Genomic DNA, 6000 nt, shown 5'->3' on the forward strand with positions numbered 1-6000 from the left:
TTTTCTCTTCATTCCCTTTTGTTCAGCAGTTTCTTTGGGTTTTTAGTTTTTAGCGCAATCTTAACTTAGTTGTGAGTTGGGACTCGTCTTGTGTCAGTAGTTTCTTTGCTAATGATAAAGAACACCCTTTTTTGCATCTGCTTTCTGAGAGTCCTTATGAAGAAGGTGACAGTCACCACCTCCCGACCTCTGATCATGCTAGCGTTGGTGAAAGTTTTGTCAGCAAAAAATTTTGGAAGTTGGTCTGGTGCTTAGGTATAACTCCATTCTTATCGATGTGTTACCTTTCGAAGGCAGATAAGTCAACATAGTTTGGTCGACATTCATTGATGATTCATGCTTTTTTTTCTCTAAAATATATAAAAAAAATACATGCAACACGCTTGGATGCTGTTCAAAATACATAAAAAAAAAATAATGAAATCATGAGATTTAACATGGTTTTTCACCATGGAAGGCCACCATTGGCCTGTTTGGTTTAATATTTATACTCTTGTCTGCTCTTATATCTAGAGATCTCTTTGATATTTTTTACAACTGTGAGTCCATGAATCTCTTTGTTGATAGCGATGCAATTATTGTTTTTGTTGGTTTCTTTATTTTTAAAGATATCATTCCCTTATAGGTTGCAAAATTATCGTCAACAATAATAACATTTCTTTAGTTAAGCAAAAACTTTAGTTGCTTTGCCTAACATCAATATTGTTAGATTTGATATTTATGCTCTCAAGAAACTTGATTTCTTTTGCAAATTTAGGTGGACGACCACCCTCGTTGATAACAATGTTATTATATTTTTATTACATCTTTTCTTTTATAGATAACGTTCTCTTATAAGTAGCCACTTTATCTTTAACAATAATAACCTTTATCTTTAACAATAATAACGTTTCTTTTATTGAGAAGATTTTTTTTATAAAGTTAAATCATTTCCACAACACTTTCCATTTTCACCTCCAAGAGGTACGTGAAAAATCCAAGAGATCATATTTCTACCTATTTTTTTTTATTTTTGGAACGAGTCAATTCCTTGTTGATAATAATGCTGTTATTATTTGTGTTCATCTTCACCACCTCCACAATATAATTCCCTTATGGGTCACAAAACTATTCTATATTAAAGATGACCTTCATTTTGTTGTGAAAATTTTGTTTAATAACGTTAAACACTTGCATAATTCTTTATTTTTTGGTGCAACAAATGAGGATCTACCCGCTCTAATACCATATTTAAAAAAACAAATAAAAATCTAACGCAGTTTTTTAATATGGAAGACCAACATCAACCTTAAGGAGTGTAAGAATTAATATTTATACATTCTCTTCTTATAAGAATATCTAGGTATTCCTCTTGTCTTTTTGCAATGCCATGTTAATGAGCATACTTCTTGATAATGTCAACATTACTTTTAAAATATTATTTTTATTTAGGAAACAATGTCAACTGATAATTTCATATAATGTTTGTACCCGTCATTCCCCTCCTATGCTTTAAGTCTCGATCCATGAAGAACAACTTTTAGAGGCGTTTGGTGATAGCAATCCTGTGTTAATATTCTATGAATATGTCCCAGAAATCAGAAAAAATTCCTTGAAAAATTGGGTCTGATTTGTAAAACAATAGTATTCCATCAGCCTACCCTAACTTTTGGTATGCATTCAAGGAATACTAAGGCATACCAAGCAGCACCTAGGGTTCATTTCATTGTAATATATAAGATTTTGATATTTTAAATTTCAAACACAGATATTTGATTTAATTATTTAAAAAATTCGAAAATTGCATCATATATTCATAATTGTTGTATTTGAATTCATGTGACTTGAAGTCAGAGGAAATTGAAGCATATTTTGGATATTTACTTTTTTGCTTTGTCATTTTGTCATCTAAAACTATGAATTTTGGTCATGTTTAATTTGATAGTTTTGGACCTGAGATCTGAGGCTAGATTTCATAGGAAATCCATGTTTTGGCAATCGAACTCTACCTTAAGATGAGTTCAGCATAAGAACAGACCCTTAGAATCTAATCCGCCAAAATAACTTTATTATAGTCGATAAGTTGAAAAGTTATTTTTGTCTTCTAATGTGCAAAATTCAATCTTCCAACATAATGATAATTGTTCTTCGGTAGTTATTTGCCTTTTGATCCATTTTAGGTCATTAAGTTAAGATTTTTTTTTCTTTCTAGTAAGACGGATAATATGCTTGAATTTAAATTTTATAGCTTGCAAATTCACAATGCAATCCCCCAACGTAAACTCCATTGCAAGGTAGGCACATTTATGGCTTTACTCTTTTTTCCTTTATTCCTTTAAATTTTTCAATAATCCATGAACAAACTTAAAGGGCTTCTATATTTAGTTCCTAAGCTATAGGCAACGTTAGGGATACAATTGGAATCAGATGTATGCTTACCGTGTCTGTTTTTTCAAATATCTATATATTTAGAATTCAAATGTGAATTTCAATGCGGATGAAAAAACAAATGATATCGTATCCAAACCCAAAATCTGAACTCATAATTCAAATCTGATCCGAATTTGTTTTTTAAATTAACATCCAAATCCAACTTTTATATCTAATCCAAACCATATTATAGACATTCATTACAAGTTGTTTATTCAAAATAAAGCTATTATCTTGACAAAAGCTGTACCCGAATTTGGTCAACAGTTACTTACATCTGATTCTAAATCCGACCAGATGTCATTTTTTATATTGGAATGTGATGACCAAATATCAAAGTTTTTTTCAGTATCATAATTTTTTTTTATGTGGTTCGGTCATAATGATCGGCTATCGTTGGCCCACAAAATGGAGATTTTTTTTTTTTAATGCAAAAACTGAGTTTTGTAGAAAGTTTATGAAAGTTTTTGGCACTTTATGAAAGTTTGAGTTGCCTACACCGCTCAGTGCACACGACAGACATATGCCAAAAGAAAAGGAGGCAATTTTGAAATTATTTAAAAAAGAATGCTTTTTTGAGTCTTTTCACTTTTTTTTAATTTCTTTTTATCTTTACAAAAAAAAAAAATCTTTTTTCTATCAAACGGAGGCATTTTCGTTGTTGACATACTGCACAAGGCTTTGTTGGAAAGCCATGGGTGCGTTATTGTTCGTTTTTATAAAACTTTAATCTTGTTTTTAAAGTTTCCCCCCAGAAAAAAAGTAGTTTTTCTTAATCAATTTACTTTCAAAAATTAACGGTAAATGCTTAAATGAAATAGGATAGATTAATTTGTTGATGCAACAGAATAGATTTGTTCACGCAATAAAGTGAGATTGCTCGGAAAAACTTTGGAAAGTAATCTTCTTTTTTATTGAGCAACTGTGTCCTAGTCATCTACAAAATATTTTACACGTGGGAGCAGAGTGCTGCACGATCTTCGCTTAAATATTAAAACTGAATGGATTAGTCAAAAAATAACTACAGAAAAAGCTTTCTTTTTTCAGTCTGGCAGAAAGGAACAATTGCAAGAAGTTTGACCTCGGTGAAATGAGCCCATGAAGATCCCCAGGGTGCTTAAATTTGCACTAAACTATTGACTAAATTGAGACGAGTCCAAATGAGGCCAAAAGAAACGGAACGAGGTTCCAACTTCCAACTAAATAAACCGTACGACTTGAAGCACGTAGAAAGCTGCAGTTTCGCTTTTGGCGACAAGGATGTATGAGTGGAAGAAGTGTCATCACTAGTTTCATTCGTTTCAAGCTAGGCGGCCCAATGTTTTGATGTTGGTGGGTGTGCATTTTAGAAACACTCGATGATAGTGGGTTGTCATGAGTGCTCTAGCTGCGGAAGGTGCTTTTCGACTGGCTAGGCTCTGGGTGAACATATGTCCTAACAGAGGCAGCTGGCTAATAATGTGAGTAGGAAGAAGTCTCTGCACATTAATTTTAACCTACCTCCACCTGCTGATGATCGTGAACAAGAGAAAGAAGCACAAGACCTGAAGTAGATGAAAAAGATGGCGTTGCTGGGTATGAGAAGTGATCATGTTAAGATAAGTACAACCACATTGAACATCAGACACAAGCACCAACACCAGAAAATTATAGTTAAGATCGCAAGTAAATGTTGTTAAGATGAGTTCTTGTCATTTTTCTTTCTTATTTGTTCATGTTGTCGGGGGTAGCAGAACAAAAACCTTAGTTAGCCAAGGGTTCTCATGACCTTCGCTTTACCTCAAAAAAAAAAAAAATTAAGTTTACATGTAAATTTTTAAAAAATTCATTTGTTTTATATAACAATTTAAAAATTTACAAACTTTAATTCATCATGAAATTTTTTTGACTCTGCTGCCACTTATTAATCATATATAACAAGCTCCGATAACTTGCGTACGTTGTTACAAGTGCTTAGAAAAAAAATGTTATTTGTAGTCATTTTATTTTATTTATTTTCATTTTTTATTTTTATAATACTAAAAACTTGTCTTTCCTTGTGAGAAGTGCGTTTGTCACCGCTTATAAGCTGCTTTGGATGCACCTGTAGTCTTACATCAAAGCAGTTCTATATTCTATATACTTGATCCGTGTGTACTCTTCTTGTAACTCTATCTTGATGTCAACTCTGAGAGCCTAGAGTCCTCTGTCGGAGTTCCGACGGGCAGCAACCCGGTGTCTCAATGTCTCCGTCTAAGATTGCCTGCAATTCCGTCGTTGGACGCAAGGCTCGCCGACTTATGTGCGGAAGGAGACTTGAGGGAGTTGACAAAAGCGGACCCAGACATCCTCAACTGTGCGGCCGCCCTCCTACTGCATGCTGCTGCACATAGCTGCTGAAGCTGGGCAGCCAGAAATCGTCCGCTACCTGCTGCAAATGAAACCTGAGCTTGCGGAAAGGACTTGAGGGGATTTGTGGTACCTTCCGAGTTCATGTACCCTGCTCTGTTTCACCACCTGTGCTCGTTCCTCTCCTTCTGACTTGTTCTGTGCCGTCCCTCTGCCTTTACAGCCTTCGCAAACCGTATTCTGTGGTTCTTACTGCGTCACACATATACATGTTATGGAAGGGTTTGTCAATTCATAATTCCTGTTACGGGCAAGTTATGTTGGATCAATATTATGAGACCTGATGTTGTTTTAGTTGTGATGGAATCCAGAAAATGATCAATTCATCTCAGTGAAGGAGGTGGAGCTGGTGCCGGAAGTGGAAGAGGCCCAGCCCCATGCTTGCTTCTTGTTCAGCCCAGAAGGTGCCGCCGCCACATGGCTGCATGCATGCCTCTAGTGATTAGGACTCCAATGGGGTGACTCTCCTGGAGAGTGTGTGTCAGGTTGGGGCAAGTTGGAAAACCTCCGTGGTGGCAGATCTCATGGCTCGAATCCGCCATTCTCCTTCCTATCTCATGTTGGTACTGCTTCGCTTCAGAATTCTCTCTCTCTACCGCTTGCCCTGTAATTCTTGTGGCAACTTGACACTCCTTTCAATTTTCTTTTCATTTTTGTTCGCTCTCTCGCGCTCTTGATCATTTCACTGAAGATTGAACTGCGACTCTGCTAAAACATTACCACCATCTGTCGTTCTTTCTTCACTGAAGCAGTTTCCTGCTGTGAGTTGTTAGGTAGCCGAGTATGGAGATGACAGTGAAATCGTGGGTGTTATCAGGGGATGCATAAAAACCGTTGCCCGTGGCCCAGAGTCTCAAAGCAAGCAGCAGAACTCTGATATGCCTCTCTACGTCAAGGTTGCTTGCATTCTTGGCCTCAGAGTCTCACCGTCTCATAGGTAAAAGAAAAAGCTTTTCTCCTCTTTATCCCCAACCTCTTCTGTTCTTCACCGTATTCTTTTCTCATTACAGCCACCTTTAAGCAAACGTGCTGTGAGATTCTGTCTTCTTTCGTCATTATCTAAGCTGGCTTTTCCTGTTTCTGAGTTCACGCTTTTCATAGGTTTCAATTGGTGTCGGGGAAGAAACAGTGACATCATTAGTTTTCTCCTCTTCTTTTTTCAACTTAAGTTAACTGTCTGTTAATCTGCTGCTGCATTTACAG

This window comes from Nymphaea colorata, chromosome 6 (assembly GCF_008831285.2).
Source record: "Nymphaea colorata isolate Beijing-Zhang1983 chromosome 6, ASM883128v2, whole genome shotgun sequence".
Lineage (NCBI taxonomy): Eukaryota > Viridiplantae > Streptophyta > Magnoliopsida > Nymphaeales > Nymphaeaceae > Nymphaea > Nymphaea colorata.